The 26,397-nt window shown below is 40.8% G+C and overlaps 1 protein-coding gene and 1 pseudogene across 2 annotated transcripts in view; one reads left to right on the forward strand and one right to left on the reverse strand.

Moving 5' to 3' along the window:
- Window positions 1–26,397, reverse strand: part of PDGFD (platelet derived growth factor D) — a 284,897-nt gene that overhangs the window by 109,554 nt on the left and 148,946 nt on the right. The window lies entirely within an intron of this gene.
- Window positions 8,624–9,877, forward strand: LOC142444306 (serpin B6 pseudogene; annotated as a pseudogene).

Raw genomic sequence — 26,397 nt, forward strand, 5'->3', positions numbered from 1 at the left:
GAAGGAGAAGTTCTACACTGCCCTATAGGGTCACTATGAGTCAGAATCGACTCAGTGAGTTATTGAGTTGAGATAGAGACCAAGGGTTGGGAGCCAGCAAACATGCACAGGTAGAGGCAGATGATGACCAAGGTGCACCCGTGGGAATCACAGAGGTAATGCTGGGAAAAAATAGGGGACTCAGAGTATAGTCATGTTGACATTGGGAAGAGAGGAAAAAGATGATTCAAGGACAGAGTGGCCAATCACATAAATTACAAAAGAGTAGGAAACAGAAGAAAGAGGAAGGCCCAGAGAATTAAGCAATAATAATATCAATACCATTCTTTAAAAGTACACTTTCACCGATGTGGGGAAGTAAGAAAAAAGGTTATTGTGTTGTAGATCCCTACTGCTAAGCAGAAAATCTTAGAGGCAACCACACAGGTCATGAAGGAAAGGCAAGTATGTCGTTTTCGAAGGGCTGGAGAGAAGCATGGGATAGAGGGGCTCACCAATTTGAAATAGTCTGACCAATGAAAAGCTGGCTTCCAATTTCACACACTCGACAGACATGTTTCATGACATTAAGCTAGAGACACACAGAGAATTCAAGACTTTTGCATGGTGTTCCCTTATAAACAAATATTTCAAAAGTACATATTTAGAGGAAAAATATGAATAGCTGGAAAACCTAGTGTTTCATGTCAGTTAGTGAATTAAGCATCAATAATACAGTATTAATTAAGTATCAATAATACAGTGGCTGCAACAATGGGCTCAAACGTAACAATTATGAGGATGGCAGAGACTGGGCAGTTTCCTTCCATCGTGTGCACAGGGTGGCTATAAGTCAGAGGTGACTCAAGGGCATCAACAACAGGGCGCTAAGCACTTGCATGTTACATTGAAAGGGTCAGAGCAATTTATCTATATGATCTCACGTGTGTTTATGGGGGACAGTGATCATCTATACTCATCAATAACTTGATGACACATGTATTATTATTACAACTTTTTCATAGATGAAGATGTTGAGGCAGAGAAGCCATGTAACTTACTGAAGGTCACCAAGCTAGTGGAGGAGGGCGTCAGAATATAAACCATGGCATTCGGGTTCCAGAGTTGGTACCCTGAAGAATTCTGCTATACCAATGATTTTTCTTTCTTATTCCGCAATTTGTGAGCGACAATTTTAGATTCTTTGCTCCCTATAATACATTTTAACTTTGGAGTCATATTGTTTACATACAATCATGCCAACTCAGTGCTATTCTCAGCAAAAGAACTATAATGAATTATAAATACAGAGAGGGACTTATCAGGTGACGACTGAGATAACTACCAAAGTAAGATATACAAAGTCACATTCCTTTACGAAGATATTTACTTTGGTGTTCTAATATAGGCTAACATTTATGAAGCAATCACTATGTACCAGGCACTATGATAAGCGCTTAAATGTACCATTTCGTTTAATGTGGGCATCAACTCTATGCTATTGATATTATCGCATTTTACATAAGAGGCTAAGAGAGTTTAAGAACTAATGATCTCAGACAAAAGCTAGTGGTAGAATAAGGATTTGAACATAAGCAGTCTAATTTCAGAGCACACACGTTTTACTTTTTTAATAAATCATTTTATTGGTGGGCTCTTACAGCTGCTATAACAATCCATACATCAGTTACAGCAAGCACGTTTGTACATATGTGGCCACCATCATTTACAAAACATTTTCTTTCTACCCGAGTCCTTGATATGAGCTCCTCTTTTTTCCTCCCTCTCCCACCTTCTCACCTTCATGAAACCTTGATAAATTATAAATCATTCTTATTTTCATATCTTACACCATCCATATAAAGCTCTTTCTCACATATATGAGATATGTGAGATATGCTTTACCTCAGGAGGTTCACATGAGTTGGAATTGACTCAAAACCCATAACAACAACACTCAGTCATGCATCCTCACATATCATAATGCTTAAGGTTAAATGAAGTCAAGAGTAATGGTGACATTTTTCTCCTTGGAATGTATCATTTTCTATGGGGTAAGCCCTGGAATATTTGATGTACGAGAAGCACAGACAATAGCATACGTGCCGATGTGTCACCTCACATGGAATTTATGGATCAGTGCGATCATAGCTATCTGCTCTTATGGCCCCACGAGACCAGTGTGATCATAGCTATCTGCTCTTATGGCCCCACGAGACGGCCAGGGACTAGCATGGTGACCGAGAGTTACAAAATCTGTATTTTGAAGCTCCAAGTCAAAAACAAAGGAGAGCCATTGTCAAGGAATCCCCAAATTGTAGAGTTTTATTACAAAATTTACTTTCAGATGACTATCTTATGATCATACAACCCGCCATGTCTGCCCAGGTAATAGTAAATACTATGTAAACCACAGCCATGTGTCTATAAACAACCACACCAAGAATGATTTCTATTTGCAGAGGCAATTTTATTTAGAAGCATCAACGTTCTAAGTTTATCATAAGAAAAAGTTGAAAAAAAAGAAGGTAGTAAATATCAGCACTTTTAGTCAATTATTATTTAATCATTTTAATAGGAAGCAAAAGTGACACAGAGAAGTTAAATATGTTTGGTGTAAGTAAAAAAGATGGAAGACTGGTTATGTAAACATGAAGGCTTGCATTAAGTTCTATTGTTGTTATATATTGTTAAATTAAGTTGACTTATGGAAACTGTACATGACTCATGTACCATAGAAAAAGATGTTACTGTATCCTGGGTCATTTTTATGCTATAATTCATTGTTGTAGTTATTGTGTAGTTTGCATACCTTCAATCTAGAGAGTTCACAGACCACAGATCTGTCTCAGATGATACCTATGTGGCACAGACTTTCTATTGGCTTATTTTCAGAAATAGATCGCCAAACCCTTCTTCCTACTCTTTCTTAGTTGTCTGCAAGCTCCGCTGAAATGTCACCACTTTGGGTGACCAGTTGGTAAATTAAAATCACAGTAGAATAGTTTTTAGCCTAAAAGGAACACACATGTCTCTACTGCATGACAGACTGAAGAGCAATGGTGTTCTGTTGTTGTTAGCGGCCACGGAGTTGACTGCTACTCATCAAGACAAGAATGCAGAGTAGAGCTGCTCCTTGGAGATATCAAGGACATGAACTTTTAGAAGCAGATTGTCATATCTGTCTTTAAGGGTTCCTTTGGATAAGGCTGAACTGCCAACCTTTTGGTTAGCAATCACGCTCTTAACTATTGCTACCACTGATATTAATATTAGGAACATTGTGATAGGTATGTTTATTGTGCCAATCTGGCCAATAGGAACATGTGGGATTAATAAAGTTACAGTTTGAATGGAGGGCAAAGAGATAAATGGCTTAACCAGGCCCACCCATCACTCTCTTGCTCTCTGGTGATCGGATCAGTGTGCAGCTGCTTTAGCTAGTTCTTTGCCTCAACTTGGGAGCTACACTACCTGTAGCACATCCAACCTGGGGATTGTTTTGCTTGGTTCTTTTGAGACCTGCTTTGCTACGCTGCTGGTGTATGCCTAGATTGAGCTTAAGGCTGGTGGATCCGATTGTTATACATTGCTTGAATTTAATATCCCATACGGACCTACTTTGCTAAGCTCCTGAGTTGCTGATTGTTGGTGACCCACCCTGCTGTTTGCTGCTTGAGGCAAGACTGCCTGCATTACCATAGGGAAGACTCAGCTGTCTGTTTCCTTGACCTTGGACTCAGCAGCCCTCCTGAGTTGAAGGATTTCCAGTATATTATCTGCTCCATGGAAGTGAGTTGAACTGAGCCCTCTGTACTGCTGTGTAGACTAATTAGCTGTTATATTCCTCATGGCATATTTCTGGTTTCTATTTCCTGGACTATATTTAGTGAGCATGGTGATGTGGCAAATATCATTCCTCTAGGGCCCACAATGACATGATTTCTCAATAATTTTCTCTCAGCAGCCAGAACTGTTAATGATATGGTCATGGTGAATAGGAAAGAGTGAGGCACTGATGAGACAAAATGAAAACACCAAACCTACTAGCAGCAAGTTGATTTTGGTGTGAAAATAGAAGATGAAATCTAAAATAGTTAATAGGCAAATGGACACTTTTTCATAGAAAATGATGTTATATACAGTTGTATGTTTCATCTCAAACAAGGATGAATTACACAGGAATAAAATCAACTACATCTGTGAACTGACGCAATGGAGAAGTTCAATATCTTTATCAGAATAAAGCCCGGGACTGCAGCAGAATAGACCATTAATCACTCCTCTTCTAGTAAGGTTAATGCCGAAGAGAATTAAAAGAAGTCCATGAGAGCTAAAATGCAACCCTACCTGAATTTATGGGGCACTTCAAGAGTAACTGTTGACCAAAGAGCAAGTGAGTTGTAGGAAGACATCATAAATGAAACAAAGAAACCAAAAACACCAACCTAAAAGGTCATTTAAAGATAATAAAGACAGAAAATCCAAAGTAGGTGACAGAAGAGCCTCTGAGAAGTGATTTTGAATATAGAAGTGCTAACGTGAATGGAAGAAATGATGAAGCCAAGGAAGCAAATAGAGAATTCTATGGATAACTGGATATGATAACAAAATGTGCAAGGACTTGCAATTAGGATACCAAAGGGGAGAATATGCGGTCAGCATTTCTCATGCTGAAAGCACTGAGGGAATAAAAATGTAAACCTCAATTTGTTATATTGAAGAATTCTATTGACCAAATATTGAACACTGCAGAAGGTATCTGAAAAAAGACGGGAGGAATACCCAGAGTCACTGTACCAAAAATAATTGGTTGTTTTTAACTATTTCAGCGTGGCAGATGATGAAGAACCTATGATATTGAAGGAAAATGGCTAAGTTGCACTGACTGCATTGGTGAAAATCAAGGTTGTAAGAATTGATCAAATATCTCAAGAAACAGATACATACCTGAATGTACTCACTTGTCTATGTCAACAAATTGGGAAGACAGCTATCTGGCCAAATGACTGGACATGAACTGTGTTTGTATCCATTACAAAAGTAAGTGATCCAACAGAATGAGGAAATTATCTAACAATATCATTACTATCATAGACAAGCAAAAGTTTTCTGAATATAATTTGAAAACATTTGCAGAATGATAACAGCTGGGATCTTTCAGAATTCAATTTGGATCCATAAGAGGATTGGAAATGAGTAATATAATTTCTGATGTCAGATGAATCTTGACTGAAGGCAAGGAATGCTAGAAAGACATTAACCTGTGTTTTATTGGCTCTGCAAAGGTAGGCATTCAACTGCTCGATCATAACAAGTTATGGGTAAGATTGTAAAGAATGTGAATTCCAGAACATTCAATTGTGTTCATAGACAACTTGCACATAGACTAAGCATGGGTCACTCAAACAAGAAGATATTACCTAGATTAATACAAGGAAGATGTATATCAGAGTTGTATCCTTTCAACATACCCATATAATCTGTATGCTGAGTAAATGATCTGATAAACTGGGCTATCTAGAGTTGGAGCAAGACTCATTAACAAACTTGGATATTCAGGAAAAAAAACCCAGTGTTGCGTGTTAGAAGGGGGTTTACTGATGAAATTCCAAAGACTACATGCTTCAAGATGGCTATTACATAGAAAACCAACGTTCCCCACAACTGTACCAATCAGTTATATCACAATAGATGGAGAAAAGACTGAAGTTGTCAAGGTTTGCATTTAACTTGGATCAAAACCAACCTTCATGAAAGCAGCAATCAAGAAATCAAATTATGTATTGCATTGTGCAGATTTTCTATTAAAAAACTTGTTAAAGTGTGGAAAGACACAGATGTCACCCTGAAGACTCAGGTGAGTCAGATCCAAACCATGATGTTTTCAACATGTGAAAGTTGATGGATAGGGAAGATTGAAGAAGAATTGATGCCTTTGAATTATGGTGCAGAAGATTATTAAATATACTATGACAACAAATAAAACTTTGTTTAAAAAAGTAAAGAAAGAATGCCCCTTAGAAGGAAAGATGGTGAGACACCATCTCATATACCTTGGGCATGCCATCTGGAAAACCAGTTCCTAGAGGAGGCCGTCATGCTGCGTAACATAGACGGTGACCAAGTGGGAGACACCTCCAAGGACATAATTGTTTTAACAGTGGATTCCAGTATAAGATTGACTGTGAAAATGACAGTATGGCAGGGTAATATTTTATTCTATTGAAAACTGAGTTGATATGAATTGGAACATACTCAAGGGTAACCCTGTTTTACAAAAACAGCAGTGTAATATGAGTTGACATTCATTTTTAAACTCCAGGGACTAGAACTGTAGGTTCCAGGGTCAGAGTGGCTGGGCTCAAATCTGGCTTATTTATAAATTATGTGGTCTTGGTCAAGTTAAAGAAGATGACAACACATCATATCTTGGTAATCAACAGGAATAGTCAAGTCAGAAGCCCAGAAGGTCTAGTCAATATGATTATTTCTCTATAGTTATGAATAAAACCAATGACTAAAAAAAACAACCACATTCTCTTTCTTAAAAATCTTGTCCACATAATTTGACATCTTCATATCCATACGGTGTAATGGTTAAACTCTTGGTTGCAAACTGAAAGACTCATGCTTGGAACCACTGAGAGACAGGGTCTGTAGATGTATCTTAAAGATCACAGCCTAAAAATGGCATAGCTTTTTCAGTATTCCTAGTCATTGTCCAGTTTTCATATATATATGTCAGGTGATTGAAAATACCATGGCTTGCATTAGATGTGCTTAGTAGTCAAGGTGATATCTTTGCTTTTTATTTTTTAAAAAGCAGTTTTAATGGCACAACTCCCACCTCATACAATTCCATAGTTCGCTCATATTCAGAAGAGTTGTGTAAACACCACAGCCAATCTGAGGACATTTCTTCTTCCTTGTACTCAGTGTGAATGCCTCATTTCCTGCTATGCCCCAGGAAAACAATTCATCCTGTTGCTGTATTTACAGATTTACCTATCCTGGATTTATCTTCTTTCTTTCTTTCTTAATGAATCATTTTATTGGGGGCTCTTACAGTTCTTTTTACTTTTTAAAATCATTTTATTAGGGGCTCATACAACTCTTATCACAATGCATACATCCATCGATTGTATCAAGCACATTCATTGCCCTCATCCTTCTCAAAACATTTGCTCTCCGCTGAATGCCCTGGTGTCAGCTCCTCCTTATCTTTGCTTTGAAAACACTCAAGAGGTTTTTGGTTCTTGTTCTCCCCCAGCGCCCAGCGGTTTTGTCAATGTAATACATTGTTTGATCTTTTGATTATAGCTTCCAGGGGTATTGGTTTTGGATCCAAGTAAAAGGCAATGCTTCACGACCACACTAGTGTATCCATTTGGCACAATATTGCTCTGTGTCCATTCATGAGAATTGGTTTTCTTAACGCGACTTCAGCCTTGCATCACCACCAGTGAGTGGTCCACGTCCTTTTCACTTTCAGCCCGTGGGTTGTGTCCTCTGCATAACACAGGTTCCTTCATGAGTCTTCCTCCAATCCTGACGCCACCTTCTTCCTATGCTCCACTTGTTTAATTATTTGTTCAGCTTGAATGGGTATGATGAAAGGATACAACCTTGGTATTCATCTTTTCATGTGTTTATACCATGCAGTCTTCCCTTGTTCTATTGAATGATTGTATCTTGGTTTATGGGCATTTCTGCATGACCACAATTAACTTTACTTGAATTCCATTTTTTCTCAAGGTTTTTTCATAGTTTATAAAATGCAGTCAAATATCTTTTTACTTCTCTCTGTTCTTTATCAAGACCCATCTGATATCAGCAATTATATCCTTCATTCTCTTCTGAATCACGATAAATTTCTAGCTGTTCCCTATTGATGTATTGCTGCCACAATTTTTGAATTATCTTCAGCAAAATTTTACTTGCATGTGAAAATGTTGATATTTCCTATATTGTGTCGAATCAACTTTCTTTGGAGTTGATACAAATCTGAATTTCTTCCAGTCAGTTGACCAGGGGGCTGTATCCCACATGTCTCAGCAGAGATGAATGAGTGTCCCAGCCCTGAATCACTTTACTGGAACACCATCAATGTCAGGGGTTTAGTTTTCATCAGTGTCTTCAGTGCAGCTTGGACTTCTGCCTTTCATACAATTGCTCTTAAACACGCGCTGCTACCTCCTGCAAGGTTTACATGCTGACCAATACTTTTTGATGTAGTGACTTTTTGTATTCTTGATACTTTCAACTTTAATCCATAGCTTCTCCATCAGTAGCTTCTCCATGAGTCAATGAGGACTCCTCATGACCCCACAGGTAGGGTAGAGCGATCCCTGCAGGTGTCCGAGATTGCAACTCTTTACAGGAGTAGAAGTTTCAGCGTCTCTTCTTATATCTATTTTGGTCTTTTCTTTCTTTCCTATCTTTAACGCAGTTTTGCTTTCTTCATCTATGATGTCTTAGACATCATTCCACAACTCACCTGGTCTTTGGTCAGTAGTGGTCAATGTATCAAATACATGATTAAGATAGAGTCTACGCTGGTCTGCATTTGAAGCCCTGGGGGCTTCCGACTCTGAACTCCTGCTGCTCTGAGCCGTCCCCGCCTTGCTGGGGTGCTGACACTATGGAGACACTATCAGAAGCAAATGGTACCTTTGCCTTAAGCCTCTTGTGAGAGCTGGGTGAGAACTACTCCAGAAATGTGTTTTTTTCATTCACGAGCATCTCCTCTGCCCTGGCCATGATCTTGATGGGAGTTAAGGGAAACACCAGCACCCAGATGAGCCAGGCACTTTCTTTAAATAAAAGCCCAGGTGGAGGTGGAGATGTTCACCAAGGTTTCCTGTTGTTTCTCACTGAAGTTAACAAAACTGTCATGCAATTCTTGCTCAGAACGGCCGATGGCCTATGCAATTTCTTCCCATCTTTCAAAGATTCCTGCCATAAATTCTAGTAAGCAGAAATGGAAGAGCTGGACTTCGTTAATGCTACAGAGGATTCCAAGAAACATCCCAACACCTGGGGAGCCGAGAATACAGAAGATGAAATTACAGAGCTGTTGTGTCCAGGCACATTTGGTTCAATGACTAGCTTGGGTCGCGTCAATGCCTTCTACTTCAAGGCACCTAGAACAATCAGTTTAACAAAGAGCAGACCAAGGAAAGACCGTCTAACATCAGCAAGAAAGAGGCGAAGCGTGTGCAGATGATGTTTAAGACATCTACTTTTCCAATGACCTGTGTAGGAGAAATCTTCACCAAAATTCTCGTGCTTCCCGATATCATGAAGGAGCTGGACATGATCAGCATGCTTACAAATGAAGACACTGACTTGAGCATGTTGAAGAAAGAACTTGCTTTTGGGAGGTTTATGGAAGTGATAAGGCCAGCTGTGTTGGATGAGGAAGAAGTAGAAGTCTTCCTTCCTAGAATTCAGCAGGAGGAGAATTGTGACACGGAGGAGTTCCTTCGCAGTCTGGGTTGACTGACGCCTTTGACCAGGACAAGGCAGACCGCTCCTCATTATCACCTGAGACAAGCCTGCTTTGCCCAAGATTGTGCACAAAGCTTTTGTGGCAGTCAACGAGGAAGGCACAGGGGCAGGGGCTGCCACCGCTGCCATCATGAGGATGTGCCGCATGCAGATCACCCCCCGGTTCTGCACCGACTGCCCCTTCCCCTTCTTCATCCACCATGCCAAGACTGACACGATTGTGTTCTGCAGCCAGGTCTGCTCTCCAGAAGCAAGAGGAGTCATTGGCTGTAGCCCTTCTCCTTTCTCCTACTCACCTGCCTTTCCGCTCACACTTCACAATGGGCCTGCACCCCGAGGTGACCTTTTTACCACAGTGATGGCAATTCGGAAAGAAAGAGCCTGATATTTGGGGGTGGGGTGGGGTGGAGAGAGGTGGGAAAGTAGTGTCTACATTCACGTGAGATGTATTCAAAATTTCATCCTCTGATACCAATACCCGCTATTGTCAATAAATTGTGATGACTAACAGTAACCCTAGAGCACAGAGCAGAACTGCCGATGGTATTTCTCACGCTATAAATCTTCATCCAGCAGACAACTTCATTTTCTCTCACACAGTAGCTGTGAATTCAAACTGCCCACTTTTTGGTTAGCAGCCAATGCTTAACCCACTGAACCACCAGGGCTCCTTTTCATCCGGTGCGAAGTAAAATTGTTTAAAGGGGCTTCTTCTCTCTAGCTTTCGCCGGAAGTCTGGTGGTGTAGTGATTATGAGCTGGGCTGCTATCAATGAGGTCAGCAGATTGAAACCGTGAGATGCTCCACGAGAGATAGACTGTGTGTTCTACTCCTGTGAACCGTTACTGCCTCGGAAACTACAGGGGCAGTTCTGCCCTGTTCCAGTGACCACAGGAATTGAGTGGAACTCACTGCCGTCAGTGTGGGAGTAGGTAGAGGCCCCTAAATGGGGATTAGTCCACTTTCCCAATCTTCTGAGTATAAGATAGCCGCCTCAGACACAGGACCAGAGAGAATCCTATGATCATGAAGAACAAAGATCCACCAGGGGTGCCATGGAAGATCCCTGTCTGAAGTGGCAGAGGCAGCAAAGGCCACAGCATAGGAGCCATGCCAAGACAGAGCAGAGGAACGATGCTGAGCCTACGCAGCTGTGATGCAGAGGGGTGGGCAGGCTCCCTGGCACAGAGACAGAGGCCAAGGGACCGATTGATTAAGGCGCAGGACCACAGGTAAGCATGACCCCTGGCTGAGCCACGAGGACTCTATCATTAATGTCTTCTGGTCCTGTGATAACTTTGTAACTTCCTCAGTAACACCCCATACTCACGAGTACTGTATGTGAGTTCTGTGTAGCTACTGCAATGAAATATCCCAAGAAGGAGATGTGCTATGGAGGCATGGTCGGTGTCGGAATAGATAGAAAGGAGGATAGAGGGGGTAGGCACATATGGTGTCTGCTTAGTGGCAATGGCCTTGTTCTAGTCTGGGTTTGGAGCCCCTTTTCCTCTGCTGAAGCCAGAGGGGGTCTGACACAGCCTCCACACCATTTTCCTCCCAACAACTATTTAATTCTGAATAATAGTGTCACCCAGAATGAGGTATGTACATTGACTAATCATTATTACTATTATTCAACTACTTCCAATGAACCTTGCTCACTTCCTTCAGAAATAACAACATAAAATAGAAGCATTCCTAGAATGCAAAAGAACACCTTAATGCAGTATGTTCTTAAAGAGCCAGCAAAACAAAACAAAACAAAAACAAGTCAGCAATAGAAAATGTAGGAAGTAGGGCAGGAAGTCCTAATTTAAAAATGAATAGGTCAATTTGTAGAACATATCCTACAATACACAGTTGAGATTGAATTGAACTTAATTAGATCACTTCCCATAAATTACCTCCTAATTTATAAAGTACAGGGTTGGAGTCTCAATATGTGAAATGGAAAAGGTGAAAATTAGAGGTTCATTAACTATGCTAGCTTAAAAAATCAGCGTGGAAGCCTTTTGAACATTTTCCCCCTCAGTGTTTTCTGAGGACCTGAAACTTGCAACCAATGAACTAAATTCCTTTTGAGATTACTGAGTGGAATAATCTTTACTGAAACAATTTTGGGTTGCCATTTGGCAGGTGTTCCTAGTGAGAACCAGGGTTGTAATTGCTCATTATACAATTGGTGTTGAGTTGACTCTGCATTGAGTCAACTCCATATTAATTACAGCAGGACTACAGTCCATAGCACTTTCAATGGTTGATACGTAGCATGGAGGTGACTAAATCTGTCTTCTGAGGTGTCTCTCGGTGGATTCAATCCTCTACCTTTAGATTAGCAACAAAGAGTATTAATCATTTATACCACTCAACAACTTCATAATTCCCTATAGATCTCAAAACCAACAATCAACTGTACTTCTCTTTTTTGGATTTTTTAAATCTTTTATTGGGAGCTCTTACAGATATCATAACATTCCATAGTTCAATCACATCCAGCAGTATTGTACCATTGCTACCAAAATCAGTGTCAAAACATTTTCTTTCTTCTTGAACTCCTTGATATCAGCTCCCTGTAGCCCCTCCCTCCACATCAAGTTAGGGTAAATTTTAACATTTACCCCTTTTTTTTCTTTTAATCCCTTTTCAACTTCTTCTAGTTTTATTACATTGTTATCTTTTTGATTTTGTTTTTTAATTGTTTTATTAGAAGCTCATACAACTCTTATCAAAATCCATACATACATCAGTGGTGTAAAGCACATTTTGTACATTCATCACCCTCATCATTCTCAAAACATTTGCTCTCCACTTAAGCCCCTGGCATCAGGTCCTCATTTTTCCCCCCTCTTTCCCCACTCCCCCCTCCCTTGTGAACCCTTGATAATTTATAAATTATTCTTTTGTCATATCTCGCCTTGTCTGCCATCTCCCTTCACCCACTTTTCTGTTATCCGTCCTCCAGGGAGGAGGTCACATGTAGATCCTTGTGATCAGTTCCCCCTTTCCAACCCACCCTCCCTATACCCTCCAGTATCACCACTCACACCACTGGTCCTGAAGGGATCATCTATCCCAGATTCCCTGTGTTTCCAGTTCCTATCTGTACCAGTGTACATCCTCTGGTCGAACCAGACTTGCAAGGTAGAATTGGGATCATGATAGGGGGGTTGGGGGGAGGAAGCATTTAGGAACTAGAGGAAAGTTGCATTTTTAATCTTTGCTACATGGCACTCTGGCTGGCTGATTGCCTCTCCAAGACCCTTCTGTGATGGGATGTTCAGTGGCCTACAAATGGGCTTTGAGTCTCCACTCCGCTCTGTTCCCGCTCATTCACTATGATAAGATTTTTGTTCTGATAATTCCTGATACCTGATCCCTTTAACACCTTGTGATCACACAGGCTGGTGTGCTTCTTCCACATGGGCTTTGTTGCTTCTGAGATAGATGGCCGCTTGTTTACCTTCAAGCCTTTAAGACCCCAGAAGCTATATCTTTTGGTAGCTGGGCACCATCAGCTTTCTTCACCACATTTGCTTATGCACCCATTTGTCTTCAGTGGTTGTGTCGGGAAGGTGAGCATCATAGAATGCCAATTTAATAGAAGAAAGTATTCTTGCATTGAGGGAGTACTTGAGTGGAAGCCCCATGTCCTTCTGCTACCTTAATACTAAACCTATAAATATATGCACATAGATCTACCATATATACTCGTGTATAAGTCCAGTTTTAAATCTGGGGTTCGGCTTATACATGGGTCAGTGGTACCCCAGTGAGGTGTAATATCTCATGGGTGACTGCCATTCCTCCACTGTTCATTCAAAGCCCCGCTGACACTGCAGGGCTTTGAAAGTTTGTTTACTCACATCTAACCAATCAGAGCCGTCCTATGACATGGAGAGCTCCAATTTACAGAAGCACCCGTACTGATTCACTTACGCCGGCAGCTGAACTGGTAAGGATGTGTCTGTGGCTGCGCTCCGTCTCTCCCCTCTGGTCTCTGTGTTAATTCACAACCTGCATTTCCCACCCTAGGCTTATACTCGAGTCAATCAGTTTTTCTGGTTTCCCAGGTAATAATTAGGTACCTCAGTTTATGCTCGGGTCGGCTTATATTCGAGAATATATGGTATTTCCCCATCCCCATATATAAATATATTTGCATATGTACATGTCTTTATCTAGACCTCTATAAATGCCCCTTTCTTCCCAGCTCTTTCCTCTATTTCCTTTGACTTTCCTCCTGTCCCACTATTATGCTCAGTCCCCACCAGGATTTCAGCAGTTCCTCTTGATTACATTGCCCTTGATCATGCCCTACCAGGCCTCCCACACCCTCCTCACCACTGATTTGGATAACTTGTTCCCTTGTCCCTGGGTTTGTTAACACCACGACCTTTCCCCCCACTTCCCCTTCTCCCATGTCCCCCCGGAACTTTTGGTCCCGCTGTTGTTTTCTCCTCCAGATTGTTCATGCAACCTATCTTATTTAGACAGACCTGTGGAGATAATAGCATGCACAAAAACAAGACAGAGCCAAACCAAACAACAATATACAACAAAACAACAATAAAAAACCGATGACAAAAAAAGCTTGTAGTTAGTTCAAGGATTGTTTATTGGAATTTAGGAGTGTTTTCCAGTCCAGTCTGTTGGGGCACTACACCCTGGTCCCAAAGTCCACCTTCAGCATTCCCTGGGGACCTCACCACTCCATTCCCTTGCTATTCTATTGCACCCCCTTAGTGTTTTGCCTCTGTCTGGCAGGATCAGATTGAGTGCAATTCCCACACTGTTTCTCTGGTGTTGTCCCCTGTAAGGCTATGGGTCAGTGAGGGCCATCATGTCTCATAGTGGGGTCGGCCATGTGGTCCTCTCTGTGGACTGGCTGCTCTAATTGGGAACATCGTCCTCACAGCCTGGTGGGCCAGGATGTGCTCCACTCTCTCCTCCCCCTTCACCTGCTCCTGTGTGCTTTGATCAAATATGTCCCTCTCCCAGAGCTGCAGATTTAATGCCGTCCTTTGAAATAAATTCTTTTGGGGGACAACTGTACTTCTCTATGGCTTGTTTTTAAATAACTCAAGAGCAAACTGATTAAATACCAGGAATTTGTTTACAATTCTCCAGAACAGAGTTGTTTTTGTTTGATTTTGGTTTTACCCTAAGAATTCTCTTGTTATAGAAAACTTTTTTTAGTTTATGAACACTTGGGGAAGAGACAGCTAGTTGTTTATCAGTTACACTTCTTCTTCTTTTTTTAATGGCAGTTTCTTTGGACCCAAGTCAAGACGTGAAAGTTTTACAAACAATCTTCTTCACAGGCACAATTTAGAGACAGTGTTTTTGGAGAGTAAGCTCTTGGTAGTTCCATAACCTCAACGTTTTTCTTCCCTAAGAATCTGAGTTCATCATAAAAGAAAAAAATGATCCCTATTCTACCTTACAAACCTGGTTAGACCAGAGGATGTACAGTGGTACAGATAGGAACTGGAAAAACAGTGAATCCAGGACAGATGAACCCCTAAGAACCAGTGGTGAGAGTGGCAATACCGGGAGGGTGGAGGGAAGGTGGGGTAGAAAGGGGGAATCGATTACAAGAATCTGCATATAACCTCCTCTCTGGGGGATGGACAACAGAAAAGTGGGTGAATGGAGATGTCGGGCAGTGTAAGATATGATAAAAATAATAATTTATAAATTATCAAGGGTTCATGAGGAAGGGGGGCGCGGGGAGGAAGGGGGGAGAAGAAAAATGAGGAGCTGACTCCAAGAGCCCAAGTGGAAAGCAAATGCTTTGAGAATGATGAGGGCAATGAATGTATAAGTGTGCTTTACACAATTGACCTATGTATGGATTGTAATAAAGAGTTGTATGAGCCCCCAATAAAATGATTTAAAATCAAAAAATCTTTTGAGCATTTGTACAGGAGGGGTAACAATACTCAAAGCCCAACAGTGATCATCTTAACTAGACTCTTCTTAATGTGGAAGGACGTGTTTTGTCACTCTACAGCAGTGAGTAGACATACTCCTTCAATATAGCATGTGTTTTATGGGTCGATTGCAGATGTGGCTATAAAATGATACTACGTTGAATATGACTTACCTTGCTGAAATAATTTTCCATCTACTGTCTAGAAAATTAAAATGAGTAAAATAAAACTTTTCCTCAAAAAAGGTAACATTATATTTGATTATAATAAGAAAATGCATCATTCAGTTTTCTTCAATTATCATATTTTTGTGTTGTGATATTGTACTTTATATGTAAAGGTGGCAAAAAATGCATAATAAAATAAAATCTCTGGCAGATGAAGAAGGAAGATGCTGGATGGCATCACAGAAACTCATTCACAATCAAAGGTTTCTGAGTAGAAAGATATTTTCAATCAAACTAACAATACACAAAAGACAAGGCAACAGCAACAATGCATCTATGCCCATTGCCAATCCAGCTCAGAGATACAGAAAGATAAGAGAAAAAAAAATAAAGAGAAAAGCCATCTCTAGAAATGTCAATAATTAGAATTTTCAACAGAACATGTACTGTAGGCAAATCTCTATTCTTATAAATATTAGCTAGGATGACTATGCATTGAATGTATCAACATTAAGCATCGACAGGAAATTCTGTTTTCTGAAATTATTTTTACAAGGGAAGGTTTTGGAGTTGGTAATCAATATAACAAAGTTAGTGTGGACTTTCATAATGTGGGATAGAGTAGATGAGCATGAAATTCCTGTATGATTAAAAACTCGATCCATGTGGACAACATAAAAAGCATGAACTAAGTCCTATTTGACATAAAACGAAAACAAACCCACTGCCATAACATCCAATTTGATTCACAGTGACCCTATGTAACAGAATAGAAGTGCTTCTTTGAGTTCCTGAGACTGAATGCCTTCACACCAGGAGCGGCCGCATCGTTCTTTCTCCACTGGTACAGGTGGTCGCTGGGACCTCTGACCATTCGGTAAGCAGCCCATTGTTTAACCCGTGAAGGCTCCATCATTTGATTATGGGCTCACCTGTTCCTGTGCGAAATGCAACTGGGAATTACTAGGAGAACTAATAAGATGGCTATTATTATACTTATGTTTATGAGGAATGCCTGCACAGTGCAAATGGTCAATGTATATTGTTGCTCACTAGTAAGTTAGTGGTTTTAAAAAAGCCAGTGAAATCCTTTGGCAAACAGTTCTACCGGAACACATATGAGTTGTAATTGCCACAGTGACATCTAGTTTTAAATAATCCTTGAGAATTTATTCAGAATGCTTGTAAATACTCTTGACCTCTGCAATATGCCAATACAAATCATTCTATTTTTTTGAGGGGGAGAAGCACGCCAGTGACAATCTAAAATTATTTGAATTAATTTATTTCTTTTTATATTTCCTTTTCTCTCTTTCTAACCCTAATCCAAACCAAAACCTGAACCCTAAAATTATTTTCTTTAGATGAGTTAGAAACATCTGGTATTTTGTGCAGTAAAAAATTACTTATTAGTGTTTAAAGGAAAGTAAATAAAATGGAATTGATGTAAAAGAAACCTATTTCTGAATGCTAATCAGCACCTTCAGCGGTTAACTGAGAAGTTTTGTAAAAAGAAGAACGGATGACATGCCATCGTATATTTGGCTTTTATACTCGCTGCTACTGAGTTGCCTATGAATCATAGTGACCATAGAGAACTTTCCGAGGCTCTAAATCTTTGTGGGATCAGACAGCCTCGGCTCTCTCTTGACCTTGCTGTCAACAGTCCAATTCTTACCCAATAGTGACATAAAGGATGATTTCTAGCATCAATAGAAGCCCATATATTAATATTAACCAGATGAGCTCTTCCTAGATTACCAGGAAAGAACCAAATGAAATCATTTTCTTGGGCAAGACGCACATAGTTCATCCCTCCACCTCCATTTCCTAAGGTCTTAGAGTTCTCAGTGGGGATTAATGGAGCCAGGTCTTGTTTTCATAACAAAATACAATAACACTAAGGAGGATAGCAACTTTTGAATTCTTTTGTTGTTAATTCTTTGCAAAGGAAAAGCAACAATAAATTTATCTAGTCTCATCATTTGAAGGTTACCAAAAGCCCCAATCAACTCACTTCCATCAATTCCTGCCAGCTCACAGTACCCCATAGGGCATGGTAGAACTGCCTTGGTGAGTTCCCAAAGTTATAAGACTTTATGGGAGTAGAAAGCTCCCTCGTTTTACCAAGAGCTGCTGGTGGTTCTGAGCTACTGAACTTGTGGTTAGTTGCCCAATGCGAAACTATTAGTCCACATCACTCACTCACTCATTCACTACTGAGTGCCATCCAGTCCATGCCAACTCATAGGAACCCTACAGGACAAGGCAGACCTGTCCCTGTGTTTTTTCAAGACTCTTTATAGGCCTAGAAAGCCGCATCATTCTGCTGCAGGGAGACTGGTAGTTTTGAACTGCTGAACAGGTTAGCAGCCCAAGATGTAACCACTATGCCACCTGAGGGCTCCTTGTAAGACAGAACATATGTATGTTACTCCAGACTTGCAATTATATTATCTTTTTATTAAAGTCCTCAACCCAAAAGAGTCCCTCTTTAAACCTCCTAGTTTTTCATTCTGAAAATTACACTCAATAAAATTCTAACTTTTAAAGTCAGCTACCGTTACTTATATTCTGCGAGACATCAGCTACTGAAACACTTCTATTTTTTTTCTTTCTTAGATTGACATAGTTATTGTTTGAAAAAGAAATGCATATTTGTTTATTCCCAAGAGGTTTCAGATATGAACAAAGATAGCTTTTAAGCCAATCTAAGAAAAAGGCCAATTTCAGAGGCAAGAAGGCCTCTAAGTGATCTCTTCTGTTACTTCAAAGAGAATGCCAGGGCACCATTGCCTTTGCCTTTGGAATCGAAAACAGCAGCTTTCTGTCAACTTGAAGCACATGTGCTCATAGGAAAGCACATCTTTAACATATTTTTAAAATTCAGCTGGCATATCCAAAAGTATGTTTTTCGAACTTGCAGGATTACAGGTCTGTATAATAGCCCTAACCATCTTATATACAGAATAAAAAATGGAGTATAAATAGCCTCAAAAGTTGAATACATTAAAAACCACTAGAGAATTGGCCTTAAAATTACTTATGAGGGAAAAAAAAAAGAGGACCTGATGCAAGGGGCTTAAGTGGACAGCAAATGCTTTGAGAATGATTGGGGCAGGGAATGTATGGATGTGCTTTATACAATTGATGTATGTATATGTATGGATGGTGATAAGAGTTGTATGGGTCCCTAATAAAATGTAAAAAAAGAAAAGAGGAGAAAAAAATGATTAGGGCAGGGACTGTACAGATGTGCTTTATACAATTGATGTATGTATATGTATGAACTGTGATAAGAATTGTATGAGCCCCTAATAAATTGTTAAAATTAAAAAAATTACTTATGATGCAATAAAACAAATTATTAAGCAGTGCAATTACTTATCATGCTATATTTCACCAAATTATGATACTTTGTGAGAATTCTGGGTGGTTGTCCCGTTCCGATATTCATGTCTTTCTCAATTCTATTTTCGCTTTTAGTTTAAAAGAGAAATTTCTTTATATGGCTCTTCTATCCATGTCTTTGTCAATCCCACCAAACGATTGGGTGGAACTATGTGGACCGGGCATGAGATATAAAAATAGTGAGGATTGGTCCATTGTAGTTGTCATCCTCTCTAAGCTATGAGTTATCTCAAAAGAATGAACAGAGAGAAGTCTTAGGATCTTCAAGGAAGAGGAGTCAAGCAGGGCACATGTTCAAGACCACTGCTGCCTGAAGTGGTGGAGCAAAGGCTGAGGCCCAGTAAGGCTGCTTCCCTGGAGACTATGGCACGGAGCAAAGAAGCTGCACTAGGAGAGGCCAAGACAAGGAGACCATGACACAGAACAGAGGAGTGGAGCCAAAACTAGGAGAATGTCCCACAGGTGCCGAGACCAATGGACCACTTGGCTGAGAGGCTGAGGACTGGAGAGGGCCTTGGCTTCTGGCTGGGAAGAGGGCTTTCTTTGGACCAGTGACTGTATCCCCACTGTTCACTGATTCTGACTTGTGGTAATGTGTTAACTTCCCCAACCAACCCCCCTTAGTTGTGAGTAGTGTCTGTGAATTGCGTGTGGCTGCCGCAAGGGATTCTCAAACCCAGTAGACAAGTCTAAGAGGAAGGGTTGGTGTCAGAACAGGATGAAGCAGGATGGACAATGGAGGCTTGTCTGAGCTCTGCTGCACAGCAATAGGTCTTGGCTGGTGAGGAGTTGGCTGCTCCTTCTGCTTTTGTAGCTTCCATGCCAGTTTATGCTTCTCCATATGTAGTTAAAGCTCACTTAGAAATTAAGTAAAAATGCTAGCTGTTTTTCACTATCGATACCATATTGTGCAACAGAGTTCAGAACCCCAACAGCCACGTATTATCTCCCAACTGATCAGTTTCCAAAGAAAACCAAGCTCTCCAGAAATACTTGTTGGAGTTGTCTCCACCACCTTGAGACCGAAAGAACTAGATGGTGCCTGACCGCCACTGCCAACTTCTCGGAAAACAATCACGTTAGAGGTCCTAGGTTGAGTGGGAGAAAAGTGTGGAACAAAACTCAAAACTACAAAAAAGACCAGGCTTATTTGTTTGATAAAATCTGGCAGAAGCCCTGAGATTATGGCCTCTGGCCACCCTTCAGTACAGAAACTGAACTTACCACGGAGGTTGCATTTTCATCTAAAAAATTGACAAGTCCATAAGGGAACAACATCCAGGAAGTACATACACCTTAGAATAATTATCCATTTGATATCAAAAGGTGATATTTACCCAAGGACAAAATTCAGAAGGGTTAGGGAAGGACAAATGGAAACAGGAAACATGGGGGGAAGAAAAAGAAATGATGCTATACTCTGTGGAGTGCATGAAACAAATATGTATGCGTTAATGAATCGAAAACTGATCTGCTCTGTAAATCTTCACCCAATTCACAATATGAAGTTAAATTCTTGCTGAGTGAATTCCTCTGGACGTCTACATATAGAGAAGAGGCCTGTATGTATTGCCCAGTACAGACAGCTAAATGAAAGGCGACTTGAGCAATAAGGAACATGTGTCATTTCACGTGGGAAGACCTGGAGGTAGGCAATTTTCAGATTAGCCCATTCCAGATGTAGTTCAGCATCTTCCCTTCTTTCTGTTCCGCCATCATTGTATCGGCTGCTCTCTCAGAAAGGTGACAAAGTGCTTTCTTCCCAGGAATTCTTCTTAAGAAAGAAACAATTCTAGAACACCCACATCCATCCCAGGCAGGTTTCCCCTCCACCTCATTGGGCAGAACCGGGGCACTTAACCCCAGGCAGAAAATGAGGTGACCATGCCAAATGCAGGCTCACGAAACAGTTTATCCCTGGAGTTCTGAATGCCAGATTTGCCTGTCAGAAACTGCATGGCATTTGAAATGGCCAGTCCCGGCAGCGATTCGATAACTGCTGTGTGTGCATGTGATTTCCTCCAGGCTTACGAGGTGACTTGCAATGTATACTACTATAGGAGCAAACCGATTAAGAGGGAATCTTTTCTGTTCTAGAAATGGTGTTTGTAATCTGTTTGGTATAAAGCAAGACTGGTGGGAAACGAGTCTTCCTGTTCTTCCTGCCACATGGCACCCCACAAGAAATGTTGGCCATGTCAAAGTCAATTTGTAGAGCCTCTTCTCAGACATCCCTTCCCTTTCAGAACTTCCGGCTAATTTCCCCCAAGTGTTTCTATCTCACTGCTATTATCAAACACATAAAAACAATTGGAAGGGACATTAGGTAGATTTTTTGAACCCTAGTCATCACAGGCTTAGCTTCCACCCACTTTAGCCAGCCTTCAGTCCCAATCTCCTGGTTCTCCCGTCTAAATATCCAGTCCAGAACTCAACAGTCTTATTTGCGGTCTTGTCCTACCCCCACCCCACTGCAATAATGACTTATTCAAGATGCTAGCTCGTGTTAATCTTCACAAGTTCCACATGCTTAAGCATGGAAGTGCCCCATCAATGTAATTGAGGTATAGAGGCTTTGATTTCTTCCACCTGTGTGTGTGTGCGTGCGCGCACGCCCGTATGCGTGCATGGGGTGGGGAGGGGGGGTGTGGGCTGATATTTACCTTGAAGGGCATTCAAGGTAAATTCAAGTGGAATTGTCTGCATTTTTAAAAATCATTTTATTGGGGACTTTTACAGTTCATCACAATCAATCCATCCATCCATCGTGTCAAGCACATTTGTACATTCATTTGTACATTCATTGCCATCATCATTTTCACTTGAGCTCTTGGTATCAGCTCCTCATTTTCCCCTCCCATCTGCATTTTGACCTTATCTCATTTAACAAGGATGTTAACTTTCGTGAAAAGAGAGCCTCACAGAAAGTACATGTTCAATAATTAACTGTTAAAACAAGTAAATGGTTTCAATAAAATCTCTGCCATTTGTGAACAAGTTGTTTGTTTGTTAGGTGAAGGTACACCATTGTCCTCCTACCTCCTGAAAATCTGGAAGCCTGCCCAGTATCTATTGCTGTTCTTACTGGTGCGCAACCTTGGGACAGGAGAATGTTTAGATTTCAAAAGAAAATCAAACTATCTTTGGATGTAGTAGTGGAGATGTGGAGCGGGAATTCATATTTCCCGAGTCAGGCATTGGGATGGAATGCCAGTGCGTGAGCTCATTTACTCCGTCAGAAGCGCTCTCCTCCTCTCCCAACTCCTCATTTCCCAGATGCAAAGCTTAAGGAAAATAGAGACTAAGTTTCCTTCACTTTTGAACCAGGACTTAGTAGGAAACAGGAAAGGTTGTCACTAAAATTTTCTTTGAAAATTTAAAGAACATAAACTCATAATATTCTTGCAGTGATATACTATGTGCAGTGTATTCACTGTGACCCAGTACAGAAGAATGTAAGCAATTAGTCCATTTGCACACTTGATAGCTTGTTTGTAACTTCAAAGGCGACTCACAGCCCTGTTGTCACATCATGTGACCTGTTGTATTGGACAGGGTTCTCTAGAGAGACAAACCAGATTGCTAGTAATTATATATAAATACATTTTAAAGATAGATATATAATTCAAGAAACAAACCGTTAAATAACATACAGATAGATAATACAATAAATTAACAGTTAAATTATAAAGCAGTGAGACACTAGCAGTCCTTCAAGTTTTGAGAGCTGCCAGGTGCCAGTCTCCTTCTGTAGAGAGAGCTGGGCTATATATACCCAGGCAGCAAACAGCAAGGCAGGTCCCCAACTGTCATCAACTGTCAGTCCCCAGCTCCAGAGATGAACATTCCAATTGTGTGGGCTTAAAGGGACCTCAGTTTACAGCGACACAGACCACAGGCTAGGCAACCCACAGGTAGTGTACCCCTTTAAACTGAGGCACAGAATGAACAATCAAGGTGAGGCTCCCGAGCCATTTATCCCTCTGCCCTTCAGTTAATCCTACTTGTGTTTATCGGCCAGGCTGGCACAATAAACTATAGCACCTGTGTTCCTGTCAGACTGCGTCTGTGAACTAAAATATGTGTTTTGCTTGTTTGTGTTTGGGGGGAGAGTTGAGGGGAAGTCTGCCCCCCTCATGTCATAGGCCTTGTTCTGTGACTTGAAACCAGGATGGGCCCAGGTGGCTGCTAGGGCAGGGCTGATTTCCCACCAGCAATGTTGGTTGCACATCAAAGAGCCCTGGTGTTTGCACCTTCCTTCCCTCAGGGCACTTCTTTTCCTGCTGCTTTTTCATCTGGTTTATCCTTCAAGCACGTTCAAGCCTGCTTTTCCTTCCCAGATAATGTGTGACTCTTTTCCGGGTTCAATGTGTTATTAAAAGCACGTATTAGTGTTAAATGTATTAAATATACGTCAAGTCTTCTCATCAATTTGTGTGATTTCCCTACTTACTATTGGGTTCCCCAAGGGAAAGGGCTCTGGCTTTATCACTTAGTTCCTGCTCTCTAGCCTGTCCTGTACTCTGTTGATCCTAGCTCTTCCTCCCCTCAGGACGTCCTCACATGCCACTCCACCTGCAGAGCGGGCTCTCCCTCTCCCAGTCTCACCAGAGAATCCTGCCCCTCCTCATGTGTACATTATCATTCTATTTATTCACACACAGCACACTTTGTATTATGTGTCTGGATCTCGTCTTTATGGCCTGGCTCTTCCAGAAGATCATAGTCACCCTGAGATGAAGATGTGGGGTTGTCTTGTTAAATACTGTGTATCTAGCACCTAAGACAGTTAGCCTTTTTGTTATGTAACAGAGTAAATGATCTGTTATAGAGTTAATGCTTAATAAATGTCACTGAATGAACTAATTTTGAGCGCCAAGAGCATAACCCAATGCCTGGTATCGGTAATAATAGGTGAGGCTCAATAATAGCTGAAGAACACAATTCCTAAGTAATGATAAAGAGATAATTCTTCCTTCTAGCCAACCGAATTCAATCAAAGTATGATTTACATGCTTCTGATCAAACATGAAAGGAGCACCGGTGGTGTAGTGGTTATGCTTTGGACTGTGAGTTCCTCATGGCCGGCAGTTCAAAACCATCAGCTGCTCCAAGGGAGAAAGACTGGGCTTTCAACTCCTGTAAATAGTTACAGTCTCTGACACCCACAGGGGGTCGTTATGAGAGAGCTTTGACTCAATGGCAGTGTTTTGTTTATGGAGAATCATACGTGATAGGGGATTGTGTTCTCTACTCGTTTTTGCTTTTTTTGGACAATGGTAACAAAGCTCTCCGACCTTGTTATTTTGAGCATTCACAGCCCGCACCTGGTAGTACCAACCGCTGGAGGGTGAGGTGGGGAGTGGCTGTGATGGTTAAGGCTCCTTGACGACTGAGCCGAGTCACAATTCTCAGGGGGTTGGTAATTACATAATGATGTAATCTGACAGCCATGTAAGGAGGACACTTGGCAGTTATATGAGGCTGCAGTCACTGTCCGCTTTGTTATCTGATGTAGTAAACCCTCATCTTTACAAACCCCCGATTTCTGATTAGGGTCTTTGGAACCTAGTTGGGTCGTTCATTGAGGAGTGGGTCAATATGTATTTAGTATTTATTGCTTTTTCCGAAATAACATGATCACTTTACAGGATACAGATAAAAACAGGGCATAGATCCCATGTAAACAAGGCACAGAGAAGGGAAATCAATCACAACAAATCCCGATGCCAATTCCAAAAGAAATGTATCCGAGTGGGTATTCTCCCATAGTTAATACTTTGTAACTGAGTTCCTTTGGAAAATATCACCTAACCTCAGCACCAGATTCTTTAGATGAAAAAATGACTTCTTTACAGTGTTTTTCACATAAGAGAATGGAAAAAAAAGATCGCTATACATACCCATCTTTTAAAAAATACAAGAAGTCTAGCGATGTCATTTAGTTAAGAGAACAGACAGATGGAAAAATAAAACAAAGGAGCAAATAAAGGCCAAGTGACCTTTTGGTAGTAAGCATTGTAGGATCACAGAGGATGAGAGTCAGGTTATTTTCAGTCAGATTTAATGCTTTAGAGAAAAAGGAACATATGTAATTAAGTGTAGAGATGGAAACAGATATCTAATATTTAAATTCTGCCTTTCACTGACATTACTACTAGAAACGTTAGGCCCTGTAGATATTTCTTCAATATTTTCCTAATAAGTTTGAAGTAACTGTGACTGTTGACTGCTGACATATTACACTGACATTATACACTCCACAAAATATTACCTGATTTTATCTACTGAAGCTCTCCCAGAGATACCGCAAATGATTTATTGACGACTTCTAAATGAACAGGAAAAATCCAATCTACCAAGCATGAGATCATAAGTATTACCAAGCATATACATATTAATAATAACAATAATTATTTTATTCTATTTCGACTGTACTTTTAATAGGTGTTTGTACACACAATGAAGAGCCCTGGTTGGATAGTGGGTTATGCAATGGGCTGCTAACCATGAGGTTCGCAGTTTGAAACCACCAGCTGCTCCTTGGGGGACAGATGAGAGAAAAGGCAGCTGTGGCTAATTTTTAAGTGTTTATTGTTATAGATTTATTCCAGTTGTTTACTTTTTCTTAGGTTCCATTCTTTTCTATATTTCTTTACATGGATTTCTCTAGTGTTAGTCACTTATTTTCTTTCTCCTGTGAGTTGGAAGCTGGTAGGTGACTTAATTAACTGTGACAACTGAATGCAGGTAAAATGATTGGTTTGGCAGTTCAAGGTCTGGAACTTAACTTAGAAATAATCCTATGTTTCTACTCAACTCTCTCATGCACATTTATTGGGTAGCCTGTTAGTCCCACAATGGGACATAGGGCAGACTTGAATCCAACCTCATTAGAATCCAAAGTCACCCAGAGTCTAGGTCAGTCAAATCCCAGTTGATCTCAGAAATAGCTACGCCAATGAGTTTGCAGTGCTTGCTACCAGCTCCTTAGGTTAACAGCCAACCAATGAACATGTGAACAGGACCTTCCAAGAGTCAAGGGATAAAAAAGGTATTGATGAGGGTACTCTCACACCAGAGCCACTGGCACAGTAAAAGAGGCACTAAAGACTAGGTTTATGAGTAGCACTCCCAGGCCACACCTAACTCACTGCCATCAAGTCAATTCTGACTCACAGTAGCCCTGTAGAACAGTGTGGAAATGCCCCCATGGGTTTCCAAACCTCTAACTGTTTAAGGGAGTAGAAGGTTACAGCTCTCTCCCAAAGAGTGACTAGTGGTTTCAAACTGCTGACCTGGTGGTTAGCAGCCCAACAACTAACCCACTACACCATCAGGGCTACTGAAAACTCCAAATTTTAAAATTCCTGATATCTTTCTCAGACTGTGAT

The sequence above is a fragment of the Tenrec ecaudatus genome, chromosome 4 (genome assembly GCF_050624435.1).
Source record: "Tenrec ecaudatus isolate mTenEca1 chromosome 4, mTenEca1.hap1, whole genome shotgun sequence".
NCBI classification, from domain to species: Eukaryota; Metazoa; Chordata; class Mammalia; order Afrosoricida; family Tenrecidae; genus Tenrec; species Tenrec ecaudatus.